Below are 23,413 nucleotides of genomic sequence, written 5' to 3' on the forward strand. Positions count from 1 at the left end.
CCAGGTCAGTGGTTTTTACCCATGTGATATTTAACATTGCTTTCTATTCTTTCATAGTATCTTGATTTCTCATAAAGTCACTAGCTTCCATTTGCTCCAATCTAATTCTGAAGGAATGATTCTCCTCAGTGAGCTTTTGAGATTCTTTTTCCATCTGGCAAATTTGGCTTCTTAAGGCAAGTTCTTCTCTTCATTGGCTTTTTGAGCCTCTTTTGCCATTTGAGCTAATTTGTTTTTTAAGGTGTTATTTTCCTCAGTCAGGCTGTTGACTCTTATTTCATAATTTTTTTGCATTGTTCTCATTTTTCTTCCCAATTTTCCCTCCACTTCTCTTATCTGAAGGTCCTCTATGGCCTGTAACCAGCTCGTATTTTCCTTTGAAGCTTTTGGTGCAGGAGTTCTAACTTCACTGTCTTCCTCCTGTTCCATGCTTTGCTCCTTTTTGTCCTCAAAATAGGAGTCTAATGTTGGATTCTTCTGTTTGCTTTGCTTGCTTTGCTTCCTTTGCCTAGTCATGTTGCCACTCAGTCACTTGACCCTTCAGCTTTTTGCCACAGTAGGACTCTGCCACCAGACAGGGGAGCTTTTGTCCCAAAGGCTGGGGTTTTCTCAGCTGCCGGTGGTATTAGTTGGGTGCCCTCTGTGCAGCCTCCACATTCTCTGGCAAGCTGGTCACACACCCCAGGACTTCCACCCTAGACTGCAATCCAGATCCAAGCAGGTTAAAGCAAGAGTGATAACCCCTCAGATTGGTCACTTGGTCCCCCTACAGTCTGCAGGAAAGGAGCTGAAGCTGCCACGTGGTGGGGGCTTCCCTGCAGCCCTTAGGGGCTTCTTGTCCGGGATTGCAAAAGCCAACACACTCCCAACTACTGGGTCCCAAAGTCCACCCTGCACTGACCTCTCACATTTTCCTCAGCATTTATGTGTTGATAATTCTGGACCGCCACAGCTGCTGGTGATTTAGTATCCCTCTAGCTGGTGGTCAGGTTCGCTGGGGGGGCTTGGGGTCAGCTCCCAGAGCCCTGGGCTAGCTGTTTGCTGCTGGCGTGCTGTCCTCAGCAGGAGGTTAGCTTCTCTGTGTAATTTTGTGGGTTCTGTAGGTCCAAAGTTTGTTCAGTCACCTTTTACATGAATTAGAGGTGGTGGGAGCTGGAATTGTGTGGAGGTCCTGTTTCTACTCTGCCCTCTTAAAACCCCAGCTCTTTTGCTCTGCAGAATATAGAAATAAGACCTATGGTCCTTTGATGTAGTAGCTGCTAAGTCTTGGGTAATCCTTATTGTAGCTCCATGGTATTTAAATTTTTTTTTCCTTTGTTGCTTCCAATATTTCCTCCTTAACTTGGGAGCTTTGAAACCTATGATGTTCCTCTAAGTTTTCCTTCTGGGATTTCTTTCAGGGGGTGATCAGTGGATTTTTTCAATTTCTGTTTGCCATCTTGTTACGAGACTTCAGGGCAGTTGTCCTTGATAATTTCTTATAATATTGTTAACAAGATCCTTTTTTTCAATCATACTTTTCAGGTAGTCTGGGTTATTGTTTTATTTTTCCTTGATCTGTTCTCCAGATCAGTTCTGTTTCAAGTGAAATGTTTCAGATTCTCTTCTCTTTTTTCATTCTTCTGATTTTGTTTTATTATTTCTTGGTATCTTTGAACATCATTAGCTTCCCCTTACCCAATTCTAGATTTTGAGGAATTATTTTCTTTCTTAAATTTTTGATTCTTTATTTCTAGTTTAACTTTCTTTTCATAATTTTCTTGGATTGTTCTTATTTATTTTCCTTGATCTTTCTTATTTGCTTTTTGAAGTTCTTTTTAAGTTCTTCCAAGAACTTTTTTTTGTGCTTGGGTCCATTTGACATTTCTCATTGAAAAAGGAGTGGCTTTTTTTTTTTTAGCTCCATAATCTTCTTCTGAATATGAACCCAGATCTTCTCTATCCCCATAGTAGCTATCTACAGTTGAGTTCTTTTTCCTTTGCTTACTTATTTTAATTTATTTATATATTTTTTTATTTTGTTTTTAGCAGGTGGTAGTGAAATCAAGTTGTCTTCCAGAGGTGTGGGAAATGATGCTCTAAAGCTCAGATCCTTCTTACTGTTATTTGCTGAGACTCTCTTGGGGCTCACCCTTGGGCTTTCCTCTCCACTCCTGAGTCACAGTTAGGGCTCCTAGCCACACTGTCCTGCAAATGATCTTGCTCCCTGGGGCTCCTCAGGTGGCTGCAAACTACATCTGTCCTCTGTGCTCTAGAACTGAAACCAGAGACTCTCCTGCAAGTGCCCCCAGCCAACAGCGTCTCCTCACTACTGCATTCCCTAGATGCGTGCCAGCTCCTTTCTCCCTGAAACTACAGCCTGGCATGTGTCTGGTTAACATAGCTGTGCTTGAAGTCCTTGGACAATGGAAGGTACTTAAGTCTTTTACTTAGCCTTCAGATTCCCAGACTGTCTGCAAAGTGAGTTTTTAAGGTTTAGCTTGCTCCTCAACCCTGCTGCCTCTAGGAATCATTGTGCAGAGTTGGCCTGGAGGTGTTTTCACTTCGTTCAGGCCAAACCTTCTGATCTTTCCTGGGGTCTTCTCACATTGTCTTAGGAGGACAACTGCTTTATCCTGTGTTCATTTCTGCTACTTTGAGGTATTATTCTGTCTTTTTTTTTTTCCATGGAGGAAATTCGGAAAGCTGAAAGTTTTCTGACTTACTCCACTGTCTTCACAGAACCCTCCCTCAGGCACTCTTTTTCAACAACCCAAAAGGCAACTCTACACATGGACGTCATCAGATGGTCAATATTAAAATCAGATTGATCATTGTACTTTGCCGCCAAAGGTGGAAAAGCTCTGTACAGTCAGTTAAATCAAGACCTAGAGCTGACTGTATCTCAGATCATGAACTTATTATAAAATTCAGACTCATATTAAAGAAACTAGGGAAAATTATCAGACTGTATAGTTATGACCTAAATAACATCCCTGATGAATATAAAGTGGAAGTGATGGATTTATTTAAGTGGAAGTATTTAAGGGCTTAGATCTGGTAAGAGAGTACCTAAAGAACTATGGACAGAGGGTTGCAATATTGTACAATAGGCAGCAACAAAAAACATTCCAAAGAAAAAGAAGAGCAAGAAAGCAAAATGGTTATCTGAGGAAATTGAAAGGGAAAGACATACCCAGTAGAATGCAGAATTCCAGAGGATATCAAGGAGAGATAAGAAGATTTTCTTAAATGAGTAATATAGAGAAATAAAACAACATAATGGGAAAGATGAGATCTCTTCAGAACATTAAGAGATAGCAAGGATATCTTTTCATGCAGAAATGGGCATGATAAAAGACAAAAATGGTAGGGACTTCCGAAGTAGAAGAGATTAAGAATATTTGGCAAGAATATGTAGAAGAACTATACAAGAAAGATCTAACTAAACACCACTGGTAACAGCAGTGGTGTGGTTATTGATCTAGACCTCAATATCCTGGAGAATAAAGTCAAGTGGGCTTTAGGAAGCATTGCTAAGAATAAGGCTAGTGGTGATGATGGAATTCCAGTTGAGCTATTTCAAATCCTAAAGGATGATACTGTTAAAGTGCTTCACTCAGTGGGAGAAGAAATCAAAGCAGTGTCAGATTTTATGTTCTTGAGCTCAAGATCACTGAAGATGGCGATTGATTTCATGAAATGAAGATGCCTGTTCCTTGGAAGGAAAGCTATGGCAAATCTGAAGGCATATTAAAAAACAGAGATACCACCTTTCCAGCAAAGGCTCGTATAGTCAAAGCTATGGTTTTTCCACCAGCAGTGTATGAGAGTTGGATTGTAAGGAAAGCTAAGTGTAGAGTTGATCCTTTTGAATGGAAAGGTGTTAGAGAAGACTTGAGAGTTCCTTGGATAGCAAGGAGATCAATTCAGTCAATACTTTGAAAAGAAATTGATTCAGGCTATTCACTGGAAGGTCAAATGCAGAAGGTGAAGCTTAACTACTTTGGTCACATAATGACATAAAGACAGGGCTCATTGGAAAAAGACTTTGATGTTGGGAAAGCTTGAAGGCAAAAGGAAAAAGGGATCACAGAGGATGGGATGCGTCTGTAGTGTTGTGGAAGCAACTAATATGAGCTTGGACAGACTCTGGCAGATAGTGGAGGATAAAAGGGGTCATGAAGATTTGGATGTGACTGACTGAACAACAACAACCACTATAAAAACGCCTCCTATAATCTATTTTCCAAGCTTACTGAGGCCTAGGCTGTTAGCTAACCAGCAGAAAACATTCCTTGTTTGGCAAGGTCATGCAATCTATTAAATGAATTTTTAATCATCTAATATTTATGTAAATCTTCCAAGGGGTTATAGAATGCAAGTATAACATTATTGTACCATTATGGCTCAGACAAACCCTAACTAAGGACATTTTGTCCATTGAATCTTTGTGACGTTAATGTGTAGTGGAGCAGGACTCTCCTATTGCTAATGCAAAGACTCATATCCATAGACTGAATTATTTGTCAAGTTGAGGTTTTTGGCAATTAGGGGAATATAAGTTATGGCAGAGTTATCACCCCAAGGTTCCAAGTTGATTTGTGCTTTCTCTGGGGTGGTTAAGGGATAATCTCCTGGACCAAAGAAGGATCATTCAAACAAGACCTGTAGCACCAAAGGATGGCTTGCCATTTTCACTTAGGGCTAGCAGGAGACCATGTTTCATTCACAAAAGAAATAGTGGGGTTATTATCTATCTTCTTTGCTCTGGCATGGCAAATTCTTTTTTCTGGCTGGTGATCTACCTGACTGTTGGAGTTTTCTGGTGTTCGACACTAGTGTTCAAAAGACCCAGGCAGAAGTGCTGTTCAAGAACTATGGTGCTCCTGAGGAACGGGGACTAATTAACACTGTGAGGCATGAATCCAAATTGGAAGGCAGTGGAACTCTGCTATGTATGGTGTTGATGATGAGGAGAACCTGGTATGGGCTTTTAAATTGAGGTTCCCTTGAAATTGTAGGTTGGTTGACTTTGATGTAGACCCGGTCACGAGTTTGGAGGGGATGACAGGATTCCTCTGGTTCTTGGAACAAGGCAACTTATGACTGTATACGGAAAGCTTTTCTGTATTTTTTAGTGTTTCAGAACTATTCAAGTTGTTTTCATCATCAGTTGATGTCTAGAGCATTGACTGCCCATTAAATTTATGTGTAGTAAGTCGTTTTTTGATGAGAGGAGTAGAGGTTAGAATATCTGATTATGTTCCATTTCAGTACAAAATTTATCTGACTTACTTAAATTCCAGTTTGTTATTCTAGTGCCCCTTAAGGTTTAAGGAATTATGGTAAGTGAAAAAAATTTTTTGTCTCCATACTGCCTTATAGATTTTGTTTACCATTTGTTCAGAAAGTGGGCACTTTGATTACTGTTGATAGACAAAAAAAAAAAACCAAATCTAAGAATAAATTTTCTTAAAAACCTTTTTACTCAGTATAGCAGAATCTGCTTTTATGTAGGATTGGGTTTCTACACATCTCACATATACATATACATACACATACACATACACATACACATACACATACACATACACATATGTATAGTAATTAAGTACATTTTCAACAGAACAGTACTTATTTAGGCATTTGAATGATATCAATCTCTATAAAAGGCCACATGGTGGGATCTTTCAGACTTTTCTCCATTATTAGTTTAGCAAATAGATTAACTCATTTAGAACTATTGGACCAAAGGGGAAAAATGTGGAACAAATCAAGTCTTTTCTTTTTCAACTGTCTTTCCTCTTTTGATCATGTGCCAAGTATGATACCTAAGTTTACTTGTCTAACAGCTGGGAAATTTTCCATTCAAAGGGAAAAAGCAAATTTTTCCCTTGTGTGGAAGATTGTCGGTTTGGCAGTAGAAACGCTTTTTACCAGCGTCAGAGTGAGATCATAAACAATAAATAAATCAGTTTTACAATCCCAAGTGATTGTACTTCAGCCAGTGATTTTCAGCAGGCAGGATTCAATTGTCTTTAAGTTAACATCAATATATGCAGGTATTGAAATTTGTTTACTGCTATTAAATAGCACATGATAAACAGGGTTCACTCAGAGTTCAAGTTTCAAAGATACAAATCACCAAATTCATTATTTATAGTGTATACAGCCTTTTAAACACTTTGATAACATTTTACATATTCTCAGTTCTTATATGCCTTACTGTCTTGGTGCTATTTATTTTTGCCCTTAAAGTTTTAACTGCATACTACTTGCAGAAGAAAGTGGTGAGAAGATTTGAATGTATTCAGTATCATACAAATTCTTTAATAAGCTATTATAAAACATCATCTTGCCATCTCATAGGAATAGTAGAACAAGATTTGAAGTCTTAAGCACAAGTTTATGATTACCATGTCTAGAGGACTGTTGATACCATTTTTGTGGGTGTGTAAATTCCATGTATGTACATATGTATATATACATGTGTTTATGATTTAATTTTTGTGTTAGGCTTAAAATTAATGAAGACATTGCAGTTTACTTGAATTGCTTTTTCTTGTAGTTTATTTAATTGTTAAATTATTTTTGTTTTTCCAACTATTAAAGAATCAGAACTTAAATCTATTGGTTTAGACTCAAATTAAATTAATGCCTACTAAACTTTTAACTGTTAATTTTTTTTCTCCTTCTCAAGGTCTTTTGTACTGTTTACCAAAAACAGATCTAACTCTTGATATGCCAGGGTATGTGCATTTAAATATGTAGACAGGTCACTGGGGAGGAGATAGATACTCTGATGCTCTCAAGTGAGCCCATTTTCCTTTTCCATACATGTTATCTTCTTCCATTAGAAGGCAAGCTCCTTAAAGAGAAAAACTTGACTTGTTTGTAGCTACTAGGTGGTGCAATGGATAGAGGGCTGGATCTGGAATAAGGAAGATCTAGTTCAAAATTGACCTTAGACACTTATTAGCCGTATGAACCTGGGCAGATTTCTTAACTTCTTGTTTAAGTTTCCTGATCTGTATAATAAAGATAATAATAGCATCTACCTCTCAAAGTTGTTGTGAGGATCAAATGAAATAATATTTGTAAATGCTTATCAAATATTAAAGATAAATACTAGCCTAAATTTTTTAACTTTTAATTTTAAAAAATATTTTATTTTTTCCCAGTTCTTTGTAAAGACAGTTTTAAACATTCATTTTACGTTCAAATTTTCTTTCCTTCTCCCCCATATCCTCCTTCCCTGAGAGAATAAGTAATCCGATGTAGGTTATATATGTTTAATCATACAAAACATTACCATGTTGTGAAAAGAAGATGCTGACCCAAAGGAAAAAAAATTATAGAAAGTGAAAAATAGTATGCTTTGATCTGCATTCAGACTGCAATTCTTCCTCTGGATGTGGGTAGTATTTTTCATCATGAGTCCTTTGGAATTGTCTTAGATCATTGTATTTCTGAGAATAGCTATGTCATTCACAGTTGATCATTCTATACAAGTATTGCTATTAACTGTGTACAATGTTTTCCTGGTTTTGCTCACTTTGTATCAGTTCATGTAAGTCCAAGTTTTTCTCAGTGTCCTCGTCATCATTTTTTGTAGCACAGTATTTATATTCCATTAGAATCATATATCACAACTTGTTCAGCCATTCACCAGCTGATGGGCATCCTCTCAGTTTCCACTTCTTTGCCATTACAAAAAAAGCTAAAATATTTTTGTAAAAATAGGTTCTTTCCCCTTTTTTAATCTCTTTGGGTTATAGACTTAGTAGTGGTATTTAAATGTTAACTTAAAAAAAATTGCATTCCCCAGTTTTTAGCATATTTCCTAGTATATAGTAAATGCTTAATCTTAAATTCCTTATTCTTGTTTTACTGCTGCATATAATACACCAAGCTGTTGTTTCACCCATATAAGTATCTGTAGGCAACACCAAAGTTTCTCTTATTGAATGAGTCTTTATTCTGGGGAGTTACCGTGTTTCCCCGATAATAAGACACTGTCTTATTAAATTTTTTGGACAGAAAAACACCAGAGGGCTTATTTTCAGGGGAGGGCTTATTTTAATGAACATTGACAACAATTTTAATAAACAGGTAAATGTGAATAAAAAAATGTACCTTTATTCAATAATGAATTCAGTAAAGAACAGGATGACGCGCTCACTGCTGCAGCTGTGATTGGATGCAGCTCGGAGCGCGGCGTGCGTTTCACGGGGGGGGTACAGTGCATACAGAGGGTACCGTAATGTAGCGTGTAGCGCAGGGGATCACCTTCACTATAGTAGCAATCTCAATAGGGCTTATTTTTTGGGGAGGGCTTATTTTAGAGGAATCTTACACAGTAAGGGGAGGGCTTATTTTCGGGATAGGTCTTATTATCGGGGAAATACGGTATATTGTAGGGCATAAAGGAGCGAGACAGAAGATTCCTGAGATTAAAATTGGAAGTGGATTTTATTATCTCGGGACTGCTGGGGTCACATACCCAAATCAGACAGTGAATTGGCATGAACAGTATGCCAGTTTTTTTTTTTAAGCAATCGGGGTTAAGTAACTTGCTCAAGGTTAAACAGCCAGTTATTTCTGGGTGTAGTGCTGAATATCTGAGCCCGGATATGATCCAGGTCATCCCGACACTGGAGCCGGTGCTCTTACTTGCTGAGCCACCTGGCCGCCCCTAAGCAATTGGGGTTAAGTAACTTGCTCAAGGTTACATGGCCAGGTGTTTCTGGGTGGGTGCTAAGTGTCTGAGCCCAGGATTCAATCTCCAGGTCTTCTCAACACTGGAGCAGGTGCTCTTACTCGCTGTGCTACCTGGCCGCTCCCAGTATGCTGGTTTTTAAAGAGATTACAATAGTCAGGTTAAGTAAGCTGAAACTACAATCAATGATTGGTCAGTGTATATTTGAATTTTCCTGCATTTTCCTAGGCTGAGGTATAGGGAACCCAGAATGGGTGGAGATGGGGAACAACTGGTAGGGGGTGGGGGAGGCAGGGGATGGGGAAGAATGGAGCAGTGATTTTACCCTAGGCTGAAACCGCCACCCACAGATCAATTAGGAGAGGGAAGGGTAAAGTTATGCTAAAATGCCTGCTTAGAGATCAGTGGAAGGGAAGGGAAGGTGGAGTTGTTGCTTATAGATCAATTAAGGGAATAAAAGGTGGGATTGTGCTCAACAATATAAACCACTTAATGTGATGCAAAAAATTCTTATAATGCTTAATTTTGAAAAAGTTGTTTTTAATTGTTAATAACATTTACTTTTCCATGGAAATATTTTCCTTTTGCCTGCGTGTTTTCCATCTCATTTCTGTTTATTAGATTTCATGCTGTCAGCAGCTAAAGCATTTGTATAGATCAGTCTCCTCTGCTTCAAAGCAGTTATGAATCCCAGTATTTAATAGAGTGAATCATATTTTCTGGATTTCAACTTTTTGCTTTGTGTTTCAGAATTGTGTTAAGTAGTTTATCTTTGCTTGTACCCTTTTTGAATTAAAAAAATAATAAAATTCATAAACATTAATAAATTTGTTTCTAAAAATAATTAATGCTTTAAAATAGTTTAATTCCTTAACTTCAATAATATATTATATATGATATATAATAATATCAATGAGATAAGGAATAAAATACAGAAATAAATGTTGAACTATTTTCATTTTTAAAAGGATAAGAAATATATACTGTGCATACACATTATTATTATTAAAAAAATAATAGCATCTTATTTGCTTCTGTGACTCCTCAGCCATTTTTCATATGCGTACTTAATACATTTTTACTTTAGTTTTATATAAATTTTTATGTATATACTTTATTGTGGTTCTAATTGTATTTTTTTTTTCCTGCTTTGTATTGCTTTATGTAAGGTTTTCCAGTTTCAAGGGTAATCTTTAGAATGATAAATATTAAACATTTTTTCCCTGAAACAGTTAAGAGATATTAGCCTTTTGAGATCTGTGCTACTAGATAATTTAATCATATCGTCAGAAGGATCAAGATTTTGTGAGTGTCCATTTGAAAGTTAGCATAATGTAATGGGCTTTGGACTGGGAGACAGGGGACCTGTATTCTTGTCCTGGTTGTCAAACTTTGGTCACATTCTCTTTGGCCTTAGTTTTCTTATCTGTAAAGTTAAAAGGGTTGGACTATATAGCCCCTTCTAGCTCTAAAATTTAGTGATTCTGAGGTAGCTAGAGAAAAAGACTATCTGGTCCAGATAACCCTTTTATTAGATCATTGAAGAAAAAATTGTAATTGTGGAGGCTTCGTAGTACAGTAAAGAGAAGTCCTGTTTGGAGACATGAATATATAGAGTCAGGTTCTACATCTGACTCATATAAGTTTTGAATGTTGATACTTAATTTCTAGTACTCTAACTCTGAAGAAATCACGGGTCCAGACCAAAACCAAAAGTAAAAAGGAAGAAATGGATACATTTGCTTCATTTTCTTGGTCATTAGAAATTCCTTACCAGTGACTTGAAGTTCCTGTTTTAATTTTGGTAGTGAAAATATATAATAAATATATCTTTATAGTGATATGCTAAATTTGTACCTGAGTAACTTGAGAATTAACATAGAATTTTGCAGGTCAAAGAGACCTCAAAAGTAGTCTAGTTCAAGGCTTTCTTTATATACATGAAGAAACTGGCACAGATTTGATTGCCTCAAGGTGATCTATGTAGTTAGATACTAACAATGTTTTAAACACTTGGGTCTCTTGACTCTCCTAAGCTTAGTTAGATTTTCTTTCTATTATAACATACTACCTCTTACTGATTCAAACGGATAATTGCAGTTGAGATTAATAAGTGAAGTCTAAAGATAAGTAGTGAGGTCCAAAGTACTTTGTTTTGTTGCTAGTGGACAATTACGGTTCTCCTATAGTCAATTGTTTACAATTCTCAGTTTAAACTGAAAGGTAGATGAGGTGGTTTTCTGACTTAATTAATGTGTTTGTCATATTACATACCTTAGAGCAGAGGTATCAAACTTCTTGCAGACATATGGCCTGTAAAACTCCTAAGTGTGATCAGAACCAGACTAAAGTGTAATTTGGAAATGTTTACTAGATTAAATAAAAATACAACACAGATAATGTGAATTTTTGGTTTTCTAATTTAATATGTAAAAGTATTGGGGATTTTTCTATTAGGTAGAAAAAAATAATATTTGTTGGTTCTTTGATGTCACCAATTTGAGTACTCTCTTCAGCAGTACATATAACAACCCAGGCTTGCCTTCTCATCCTGTGTAATTCTATATTATCTTGTAAATTCTTCACAGAGGATCACCTTATATGCTGTGGATCTTCTTTAGATTAACTTATTACATTGCATGATGCCAGTGCATCATATCAACCCTTGTTCTTGCTACATGATTGACCCACCTCCTTTTCCAGTTACATGCTTCCAATCCATATAAATAATTTATTTTTTTTTCAAATGCTTTATTAGCTTCTGATTTACATCATTCATTTATGCCAGATTTTGAGTTACAAATTTTCTCCCAGTTTTTCCCCTACCCACTCCTGCAAAATAGCAGTCCCACAGGATATCCCCTCCTTCAGTCTGTTCTCTCCCATATTTTCTCCCATACCCCTTTCGACTTTTCCAATGGATCTCTATGCTCCAGTGCCTGTATATCTTATTTCCCAATTACATGTAAAATAGTATTAATAATAGTATATATATGTATATGTATATATGCATGTATATGTATACACATACATATATATGTACATACATATTTGAATATTTGATTTTAAAACTTTGAATTCCAGATAATTACCTTCCTCCCTTGTCACCCACCCTTACTGGGAAGATAAGCAGTTCAGTATAGGATGTACATGTGTGGTTAATGCAAAACAATAGCATAGTAGATATATTGTAAAAGACTGACTATATTTCCCTCCCTTCTATCCCACCTCCCACTTGTTCTATTCTCTACTTTGATTCTGTCCCTTTTCAAAAGTGGGTGCTTCCAACTTCCCTCCTCCCCAGCCTGCCCTCCCTTCCATCATACCCCTACTCATCCCCTTCCCCCCCTACTCTCCTGTAGGGTGAGATACCCTATTTAGTGTGTATTTCATTCCCTCCTCAAGCCAAATTCAATGGGAATAAGGTTGATCCATTCCCTTTTGCCCTCCTATTCTTCCCCTCCATGGTAACCATTTCCCCTTGCCTCTTCTGTATGATATAGTTTACCCCATTCTGTCTCTCCCCATCTTCTCTCATTATATTCCTCTCTCACCTCTTAATTGCACCTTTTAAGTATCATCCCTTCCTGTTAAATTGGTCCTGTGCCCTCTGTCTATGTATACCTGTAAACATATATATATATATATATATATATATATATATATATACACATTCACATATGTATTCATATGCCCACATACCCTCATATATAGAAATATATATATATTTCTATTCCCTTCAACTACTGAGAAAAGTTTCCTAAGTTACAATTACTGTTTTTCCATGTAAGAATGTTAATAGTTCAACTTTGATAAGTTCCTTATGATTTCTTTTCCCTGTTTACCTTCTCATGCTTCTCTTGCTTCTTGTATCTGAATGTCAAATTTTCTATTTAACTCTGGTTTTTTCAGCAAGAATGCTTGAAAGTCCTCTATTCCACTGAATGACCATATTTACTCCTGAAACATGATACTCAGTATTGCTGGGTAGGTGACTCTTGGTTTTAATCCTAGCTCCTTTGACCTCTGGAATATCATATTCCAGGCCCTTTGATCCATCAGTGTAGGTGCTGCCAGATCCTGGGTTATCCTGATTGTGTTTCCACAATATTCAAATTGTTTCTCCTGCCTGCTTGAATCTGGCTGTAATATTCCTAGGAGTTTTCTTTTTGGGATCTTTTTCAGGAGGTGATCGGTGGATTCTTTCAACCTCTGTTTTACCCTCTGATTCTAAATCATCAGGGCAGTTTTCTTTGAGAACTTCCTGGAGGATGATTTCTAGGTTCTTACTTTGATCATAGCTTTCAGGTAGTCCAATAATTTTTAAATTATCTCTCCTGGATCTATTTTCCCAGGTCAGTGGTTTTTCCCATGAGATATTTCACATTGCCTTCTATGCTTTCATTTGTTTGGATCTGTTTAACAGCATCTTGATGTCTCATAAAGGTATTAGCTTCCATTTGCTCCAGTCTAATTCTGAAGCCATGATTCTCCTCATTGAGCTTTTGAGATTCTTTTTCCATCTGGAAAATTCAGCTTTTAAAGGTATTCTTCTCCTCATTGCCTTTTTCAGCCTCTTTTGCCATTTGAGTCAGTCTGTTTTTTAAAGTGTTATTTTCCTCAGTCAGGCTTTTGACTCTCATTTCATAATTTTCTTGCATTGTTCTCATTTCTCTTCCTAGTTTTTCCTCCACTTCTCTTATCTGCTCCTTAAGGTCCTCTATATAGGGCTTGTAACCAGCTCATATTTTCCTTTGAAGCTTTTGGTGCAGGAGTTCTGACTTCACTGTCTTCCTCCTGTTCCATGCTTTGCTCCTTTTTGTCCCCAAAATAGGAGTGTAATGTTGGAATCTTCTGTCTGCTTTGTTTCCTTTGCCTGGTCATGTCGCCCCTCAGTCACTTGACCCCTGGGCTTTTTGCCACAGTAGGACTCTGCCACCAGACAGGTGAGCTTTCATCTCAAACGCTGGGGTTTTCTCAGCTGCCGGAGGTATTAGATGGGTACCCTCTGTGACATCTCCACATGCTCTGGCAAGCTGGACATACACCCCTGGACCTCCACCCTAGACTGCAATCCAGATCCAAGCAGGTTAAAGCAAGAGCAATTACCCCTCAGACTGGTGCTTTGTCTCCCTACACTCTGCAGGCCAGGAGCTGAAGCTGCCATGTGGCGCTAGTGGGCTGTGCCAGTGTCTCAGTGGCTTCTCGCCGTGGGGGTAAAAGCCATCCACTCCCACTTACTGGTCCCAAAGTCCAGACTGCACTGACCTCTCACTTTGTCATTTGCATCTGTGTATTGATAAATCTGGAAATTGCCAGAGCTGCTGCTGGTCTGGAGTTCCTCTGGCGGGGGCTGGTCAGGCCCGCCCTGGGGCTAAAGCCTTGATGTGGGGCTGAGCTTGGTTCTGTGCTGGCCGATTCTTGCTGGCCTGCAGGGCTGTCCTCAGCGGGAGGTTAGCTTCTCTGTGTCATTTTGTGGGTTCTGCAGCTCCAAAGTTTGTTTAGAGTCCCCTTCTTACATGGATTGGGGAAGGTGGAAGCCCAGAGTCCTACTCTTGGTGCCAGCAAAGGGACCACTTGAGCCATATGCTTAATGTGTACCAAGTTCTCCCCTTCAGCTTCCCATTCATGGCACTTGGTATTGTTTTGTCCTATGAAGTCCCTGGGAGGCCTAACTCACTGAGGCAGAAGCAGGTAGGAGTTGTGACAATTTGCTCAGGAGGTGTCCTAGTACCTTTCTTGCTCTGGAGAAGACTGAGTTCGGGTGGGGCTAGGAGATTGAAGACATTGTCTCCAGAGACTGTAGGAGTATTCTAGAGATAGGCCTGATCTGGCTCTCACTGAAGGAGGCTACCTACTAACCAGTTGAAATAGCTTGGGAGCAGGACCTGATTTCTCTTTGTAGAGTTGTATCAGCAAGCACCCCAGCGTCCCCAGGGTGGCTGCCAACACAGGTTCTTAGATCTGCTTTGCTAAAGGAAAGCAACTCAGAATGGGTTAACAAGCTTACTTTAATCAGTCAAACAAAAAAAACCTAGTTCCAGGGGAAAAAGGTCAGCACCCCCAACTTCAGAGTATACAGACAGAATTATCAAGACAGAGAAACAGATCAAGTAGACAGGTTTCCAAACTGTCCAACCATTACATCCATACCAATCAACATCTGGGTTTTTCAAAGCTGGGGGGCTCTCAATAACTGGCTTCCCAGAGTCTCATCTGATCAAATCACAGAACACTTCTCAACGTGAGCCCCAAAGCAAAGCCTCACATCAGGGATTATATAGCCTTCTCCTGGGTCAGAGAATGTAACCACTCTCTTGACCCACTGCCCAATCACACAGCATCAAGGTGTGGGCATTCCTGAAAACCAAGCCTCCTGCCACAGGCTCCTTGTGACCACATTCAGCCTATTAGGAGGCAGAGTATATTTTCAAATCAAGGAAGGTTCTCAGAGTCTCTTAAGCCTACCAAAGGGCCTAAGGGCAGGGAAGATCCTTAAATTTGCATTTCCATTACAAGGGTAGATTAAGGGGATTCTTTAAGTCCCTCTTTTGAGTGCTAGAGATTGCCCTAGAATTCCTGCCACAAAATAGGTGGTTAATAAATGTTCACTTGATTCTTATCACTGTTCTTTTTGACCACTCCTGTCTCCTTTGCTGACTCATCTTTATCTCTATCTCTTTAGTATAGGTGCTCCCCCAGGCGCTCTGTCTTTGGCTCTCAACTTTCTCTAAACTCTCTTGGTGACCTCATCAGCATTCATGAATTTAGTTATTGTCTATCTGGATGACTCTCTCCAGAATTCTAGTGTTAATAATGATATGAATATTTCAAACTGGATGTTCTATAAGTATATTAAACTTAATATGTCTTTAACAAAATTCATCATCTTTCCCTTTAAAACTCATTCCTCTTCTGATCTTTCCAGTTTCGGTTGAGGGATCTACTATCCTTCTAGTCACCCAGGTTTAAAACTTACCAAGTCATGCTTTACTTCTCAGTCTTCCTCACTGCACCTATCTAGTCACTTGCCATTCTTTCTCCACAGTATCTCAACTGTCTGTTCCACTTTCTATATTCACTTGTCCACTACAGTAATAACTTGTCCTAATTGCCTCTCACCTGGACTATTTCAGTAGCCTTAAAAATTTTTTATAGATGTCTTCTGCTTTTTATATCATTATAGTTTTCACTTTCTCTTTCATTTCTCCTCCCAGAGAATCATTCCATTATAATAGTGATTTTGAAGGCTCCCAGCCAGCCCCTGAAAGAAAAAAAAAAGGAGAAAAAAAATGTGTCCAAAACCACGTGTAATGTGCAACACTTATGGATCAGATGTCACACTTTCACAAAGGGATGGTTGGGGGATGTTCTCTTAATCTCTTCTTTCAAGTCATGCTTGTTCTTTATTTTGTTACATTCACTTTTGGTTTTGGGATGTGTAGTTCTTTTTATTTATGTTATTGTAGTCGTGTATATTGTTTTGTCATGCTTCTTTGTATCATCATATATATAATTTTTTTTTTTACAGCAGTTGGGATTAAGTAACTTGCTCAAGGTTACACAGTCAGTTATTTCTGGGTGTGGTGCTAAATATCAAATCCCAGATTCGATCCCAAGTCATCCCGACACTGGAGCCGGTGCTCTTACTCACTGTGCTACCTGGCTGCCCCATATATATATATAAAAATTTTTTTTTTTTAAGTAATCGGGGTTAAGTAACTTGCTCAAGGTTACATGGCCAGTTATTTCTGTGTGTGGTGCTAAGTATCTGAGCCCAGATTTGATCCCCAGATCATCCCGACACTGGAGCTGGTGTTCTTACTTGCTGAGCCAACTGGCTGCCCCCTAAGCAATTGGGGTTAAATAACTTGCTCAAGGTTACACGGCCAGGTGTTTCTGGGTGGGTGCTAAGTGTCTGAGCCTTGGATTCGATCCCCAGGTCATCCCCACACTGGAGCTGGTGCTCTTAACTGGGTGTGCTACTGTAGCAGCAAGCACCCCAAGCATCCTCAGGGTTTGCCGCCACCACAGGTTCTTGGATCTGCTTTGTTAAAGGAAAGCAAGTCAAAATGGGTTAACAAGCTTACTTTAATCAGTCAGACATATATCGTTTACCTTGTTCAGGGGAAATGGTCAGCACCCCGAACTTCAAAGTATACAGGCAGAATTATCAAGACAGAAACAGATCAAGTAGACAGATTTCCAAACTGTCCAACCATTACATCCATACCCAGTCAACATCTGGGTTTCCACATCTGGGTTTTTCAAAGCCGGGGGACTCTCAACAACGGCTTCCCAGAATTCAGATCAAATCACAGAACACTTCTCAAAGTGAGTCCCAAAACAAAGCTACACATCAGGGCTTATATAGCCTTCTCCTGGCTCAGAGAATGTAACAACCTTATTGACTGACTGGCCAATCAAGAAGTATCTACTGAAAAACAAGCCTCCCTCCCCAGGATTCAGGTGCATTTTAGCCTAGGGGCAGGGAAGATCTTCCAAATTTGCATTCCCATTACAGCTACCTGGCCGCCCCATATATATATATGATTTTTAATGGTATAGTAATATTCTATTATATTCTTACAAAATTTGTTTAGCCATTTTCTATTTGATGGACTTATACTTTATTGCCAAATCTTTGCTGTCACAAAAAGTAGTGCTTATAAACATTTTGACTTTGGTGGGAATACTAACTTCCTTGGGGTTTAAGCCCAGTAACAGAGTTTCTAGTTCAAAGGATATAGTCATTTAGTCACTTTATTTGCATAATTAAAAATTATTTCTAAAACATTTGTACAATTTCACAGCAACACAGTGTATTAGTGTGCCTGACATTCCACAACTCCTTCAACATCAACTATTGCCATTTTTTGGTCATTTTTTGCCGTTTTGTAGGTTGTGGTGTATAAAGTCTCAGGGTTGTACATTTCTCTTATTTATTTGTAGCATTCTTTCATGTGGTTGTGAATACTTTATAGTTCTTCTTGTGAGATCTTTCTGTTTCTATCCTTGGACCACTTTTCTATTGGGGAATGACTGCAATAGCCTTCTAATTGATCTCCTTGCTTCAAGTTTCTCCTCTATAAAGTTGTCAAAAAACTCACTAAACAAGGTCTGAAAATGTCACTCCCCTCCCTCATCAATAAATTCAGGTGCCTCCCAATTACCTTAACTCTTAACTGCAAACTTCCCTGCTTGTCATTTTTCTCATTTTCTTTTTAAAATATTATGAACTTGACAAACATCAACAAAGTAAAATATCTATATATGAACAACACTAGCAAAAAGAGAATGGTATGTGAAACCATGAATATTTCACATATAGATATTCTTTTTTAAAGTGTACATTAACTTATATTAAGTATGTATATTTGAGTTTAAATTTAACACAGTAGTACCAGCATGGATTGTGTGTTCTATTCTGCACACGTTATAAATGATTCTCTCCCTCCCTTCATTCTTTTCTTCATTCTTTCTTTCCTCTCTCCCTTCCTTCGCTTCCTACCTCTCTTCCTTCCACTTTTCCCTCTAACATTTCAATCAAACAATAAAATCTCTCCCTTAAAACAAATAGTATAGTCAGGAAAAGCTGATATATTTATCATGTCTAAAAAGTGCATTTCTTGCTCTGCACCTCTAATCCATCACCTCTTTGTACCCCCCAGCCACTACCAAATCACCTGGCACACAGTAGTTACTTAATACATATTGATTGATTAACCAACCACAGTTTATAATTCCACAGCTCCTTTTTGGCTTTGAACTTTGGGTTCTTCTAATGAGATCCTATGGTTTTTGTTAGTGTTCCGAGTTCTACTCCATTTCAAGTTTGAGCTCATCCTTTTAGCTCCTTAGGTTCCTAGAAAAGTGGATTATCTTCTTTTTGGGGCTCTGGTCTACTTTACTTTCACTGGCTGCTGGTAAAAACTTGCTTTCTTGGTGTGTGCACCCCAAAAGTATGTACAACAGAGATCCTTACCCAAATAATACACAGAGGCTTCTCAAGTTAGGAAGCAGAAAAAAATGGTTTATTATGATCTCGAGAAAGGGCAACCTCCCCTCCCCCCCTTCTGACAAATAGGGAGGAGAAGCAATTTACAAAAGGAAATGGTGAAGTTATAAAGCCCTAACATGGAATTCTCCCCCACCCCTCTGCTATTGACTGGAAGTCAGGTGCACAATCTAAGCACAGCAGTCTACCTCAGGTACTGAAACAAGGAAACAGTGACTACCTAATGTACATTTGAGAAAGCACTTCTGTCCTTATTTGGCATGTCTTATGCTGAGTTGTCACTGAGGAGGGGGGTGACTCATTACCCCTCTGAGTTCTGAGTCCTTGTAGATCATATGATTTCCTGTGAAGGGGAACTCGGGCCTGTTTCCAATGAAAAGCCTTACTAGATTTTAGAGTATAGTCTGAGAAATTTTCACTTCTCTCATTCGTTGGCATTTATTTAATTTACTTCTCCTGACAATGCTCTTCCTTTTGCTCTGTTCTGAAAAAAAATTTTAATTTGTACATTTTTAGTTCTGTTCTGTTACCCACTTTTTTTCTCTCCTGTTCCTATTCTTTAAAACAGCATAATATCATGAAAGAGCAGTGTATTTAGAGTCAGGAAATTCTGATTTGAATCTTAGTTTTTCACTTACTAGATGAGTAACCATGGGTAAATAAATTGACCTTTCTAAGACTAGATTTCTTTATCTGTGTCTATAAAATGGTCATAAAACTCCTTGTACTGATGTATGTTAGGGGGCAGTTGAAAAAATGCTTTGTAAATTTTAAAGCACTAAAGGTGTTGCCATTTCTATTTGTTGTAAAATAGTTTTGGAGAATCTGTGGTAGGATAGACCATCAGTTACACTATGGATGGAGTTGTAAATTAGTCCAGGCACTCTGGAAAGTAATTTAGAATTATACAAAGAAAGTTATAACATTTTGATCTATAATCCCATTATTAGGTTTATATCCTAAGGGGATCATGACAGTAAAAAAGTTTCATTTGTACTGAAGTAGTCATGGTAGCACTATTTGTAGTAAGAAAAAGCTAGAAACAAATTATGTGTTCATTCATTATTCATTTAGTCCCTCGGTATTTCAGATAACTTTCTAAGACTATAAGTTTCAGAGAAGGTTTCAGTTTTGTAGGTAGAGGGAGTTTCCTCATCTGAGAGCTTCCTTTAGCAATGAACTTGAAGATTCAATCCCTGTTGTTATCACTAGTATAAGGGATGGCTCTCTTAGAGGCGGGGGTGGGGGATTTGAAGTGGTAAATATAGGTGATGCAAAATCCAAAGCTATTATTTTTTTTAAAAAAAATGTTCCAATAGATTGTGGAATGAATGATTGAACAAATCGTGTTTTCTGATTATAATGGAATAGTTATTGTGCTATAAAAAATGACAAATAGGAAGAATTTCTGTCTGAAATTGGAAGACCTATATGAACTGATGCACATCAAAGAACCAAAAGAACAATGTCCACAGTAACTACAGTAATGTAAATGGAAGTAATACTAAAAACAACAGATAAGTTCAATGACCAATATTGGTTATAGATGATTACTATACTTCTTTCATTTCTTCAAGAGTAAACTGTGAGTGGAAGGTTCTGTCACAATTGCTATTTTAAATTATTTTGCTTAAAGCAGAACTATTTTAAAGGGAAGTTACTTAATGGGAGGTGATTGTTTTGTCAAAACAACTTTTATTAATTTTTTTTAAAGCAACAGAGGAAAAAAATCTTGAAGTATGATTTTAATTGTGCTGTTATAATTATACCTCACTGATTGATTAGCTCCTCCCTCTGGACCATTTCAGTTTAGGTTGTCTTGTTTTCTGCTCCAAACTCTTGTCAAAGCGTCTTTGTCCTAGTCAGATTTTCCTGTCTGCATTAGAAAAGTCTATATTATCCCTTCTCTGAGTTTAGGATACATTCCTATATTAAAGATGATCTGAGCTTTCCCTGGGAAGTCCCTTCATTATCTTCCACCTCTTAGGTTTTATAACATGATCTCTTTTAGCCTAGGGTGGTTACCTCTCAATCAGCAATAACTTTTGGCAGGGAAAGGTGGCATGTGGCCATAGTACAAACTGTATTCTCTATATTCATGTTGGTTTGGCTTTAGCTTCATTTAAATTCACAGCCAAACTTCATTTTTCTGACTTTTCTCATTTATATCACTTGTCATCACTGAAATTCTCAACCTACTTTCCAGCCCCCAGTTCTGCTCCTGCCCATCTTCCTGGAGCTATATAATTAAGGCAGGTAATGCTTTAAGGCTATACTAATCAGTGTTTGTAAAAGATCTCTTTAGTTTGCTAAACTTGTTGAATCATACCACTACCCTAGCAATTGGTTTTCTTATGAATGAGTATCATTTAGTGATTATAATTCTTTTACAAAACAATGTGTTGGTTTATAATTTCTTATGGTAATTTTGAAAAAAATTGTTTTTTGTAGATTAATTAAAAAACAAAAAGATTAATTTCCTCATATTTTAACATTCTATATAAAATAAATTCCTTTTCCCCTCCAGCCCTCCACCTCACCCCCTCAAACTAGATTAGGTAGAGAAGCAGTTAAGGACTTATACAGATAAAAATCTAATTATTAATTGCCATGAATTTTTTTTCTTTCCCCACCCATTCCAATCTCAAAAGCTATGTTGTTTATACAGGTTCTTTTTTAATGAGTCCCGAGGATTTAAAACACAATTAGCATTGTTCAGTTTCCTTCATTTGAGAAAAATATGCTTCTTAGTAAATGTAACTTGCTTTTGTTAGTGAAGAATGCCATTGAATAATGCCAAACTATTTTAGGAGCTTGAAATTAAAATATTTATAAACAAAACATACTTCAGAAATTACTGTTATTTAAAAAAAAAGTTTTTCCTTTGTTTGGGTCTATAGCATAGTAATGTTTTTAAAGTTCTCAAGTGAATTTTAGAAAGTTTTGAAGTTGACTGATTATGATGATCACTTTTTAAAAATAGGTCTTTGCAATACACACTAAACATAATGATGCCAACAGTCCTGGTCACTCTGATAGTATGCTATGGTAGGGATCTTTGGTAGTGATCCTGACACTCCTTAGTGTACTAGATTCTGAGTCTCATATACTTTGATTTTTTAGAACTCATGAAAACCTAGCAGAGAGGAGTCAGGTTTTTTTCTTACTAATATTCTACATTAACATGAAATTATCTTAAGTAGGAATCCATATGTAGGCCATCTTTTGTTGTGGGAGAGAATGGAATAGTAAGGTCCATTACTGACAAAAAAAAAAAATTAACTGTAGTTGGGGGAGGAGGAAGCTCCTCCTTAAAGGTAAATAGGAAAACAGTGTCTAAAGATTTTTTTTAATTACTACTGAGTGAGGTGAACTTTTAAACCTCTTCCTTTAAAGCATTCCTAAACCAAAGAGGATTTTATTTTTTAACATTTTCATTTTGTACTTAAAAAAACACACAAAATAGAGGTGGCTAGGTGGAGCAATGAATAAAGCACTGGCCCTGAAGTCAGGAGGACCTGAGTTCAAATGCAGCTTCAGACACTTAACTAGCTTTGTGACTTTGGGCGAGTCACTTAACCCCAATTGCCCTCCAAAAAAAAAAAGCAAACAAACAAAAACATACACACACAAAAACCACGCAAAATCAATTATTTTGGTGGAAATATACCAGAAACTCAATAACACATTGTTCACTGTAGAACAGAAGCCAGTAGAAGGCAGGTCCTTGGACAGTATCCAAGAGATTCTGAAATATCAAAAGAACATCAGTATAAGACCCTTTCATCTAGAAGATAATCCTTTAACATAGTTCTCAGGTGTTATTTGGACATGTTCTAGCATAGTAGGAAGAAGGAAAGGGATTTTAAACCTGAAGCTTTATTTTCTTGAAATTTTTTGAAGAACAGTTGCTTGTAGATAGATATTAATGCTTTATCTTCTTTCTTGCATGCATGTGTACAAATGCAGAGACCAGACTTTGGTTAATGTCCATAGTGAAGAAGAGAGCCAAATGCATGAGGTTTCTATTTAACATTTTGTCTCTAAATCTTTCATTACCCTTTGTTTTTGTGATTTTTCTTCAGAATTGCTCTTAATGTTCATTTAATTTTGCCAGAAATGGTTTTATTGGGACAAGGAATGATTTGCCCTGGGCCTTGGAATAGATCTGAGCCCCTGTACTAGGCTAGAGAATCCTGCTGAGGCTTAATTGCTAAGTAAAGTCTTCTGCCTTGACAACAGTTATAACCCATAAAAATTTATTTGCTGAGCCTGTTATAAAATTCAGGACTTGTATAATTAAAATTCACTTGTGAAATCTAAACCACCCTTTCATTGACTGGTGTAATCAAATCAGAAACCCTTGCTTAACAAGTTATTAGACTTTAGGTGTAAAAGGCTCAGCTAATGAGTAGAAACATAATTCATGAATTTGCTAAGCCATCCCCATGGACAATTGTTGGCATTGAGTCTTTATTTAAACAAACCTACATGTACATATGTAAAGCAGCTAAATAGTTGATAGGAAGTTGCTATTGAACCAGGAAACCTGTCCCTGGCAAATACTGGCTCTTACAACCTTGGGCCACTTATTCACCATCAGTGCCCTAGGGCAGCTCTCTGAAGACATAAGTTGCATATTTTTGCTGTGTGTGTGTGTGTGTGTGTGTGTGTGTGTGTGTGTGTGTGTGTGT

The 23,413-nt window shown here is 37.6% G+C and overlaps 1 protein-coding gene across 9 annotated transcripts in view; it reads left to right on the plus strand.

Moving 5' to 3' along the window:
• Positions 1 to 23,413, plus strand: part of CDK19 (cyclin dependent kinase 19) — a 238,585-nt gene that overhangs the window by 92,656 nt on the left and 122,516 nt on the right. The window lies entirely within an intron of this gene.

This window comes from Petaurus breviceps, unplaced genomic scaffold (genome assembly GCF_028583685.1).
Source record: "Petaurus breviceps papuanus isolate PSGF00001 unplaced genomic scaffold, PetGlider_PUasm1.0 90977, whole genome shotgun sequence".
In the NCBI taxonomy this organism is placed as follows: domain Eukaryota; kingdom Metazoa; phylum Chordata; class Mammalia; order Diprotodontia; family Petauridae; genus Petaurus; species Petaurus breviceps.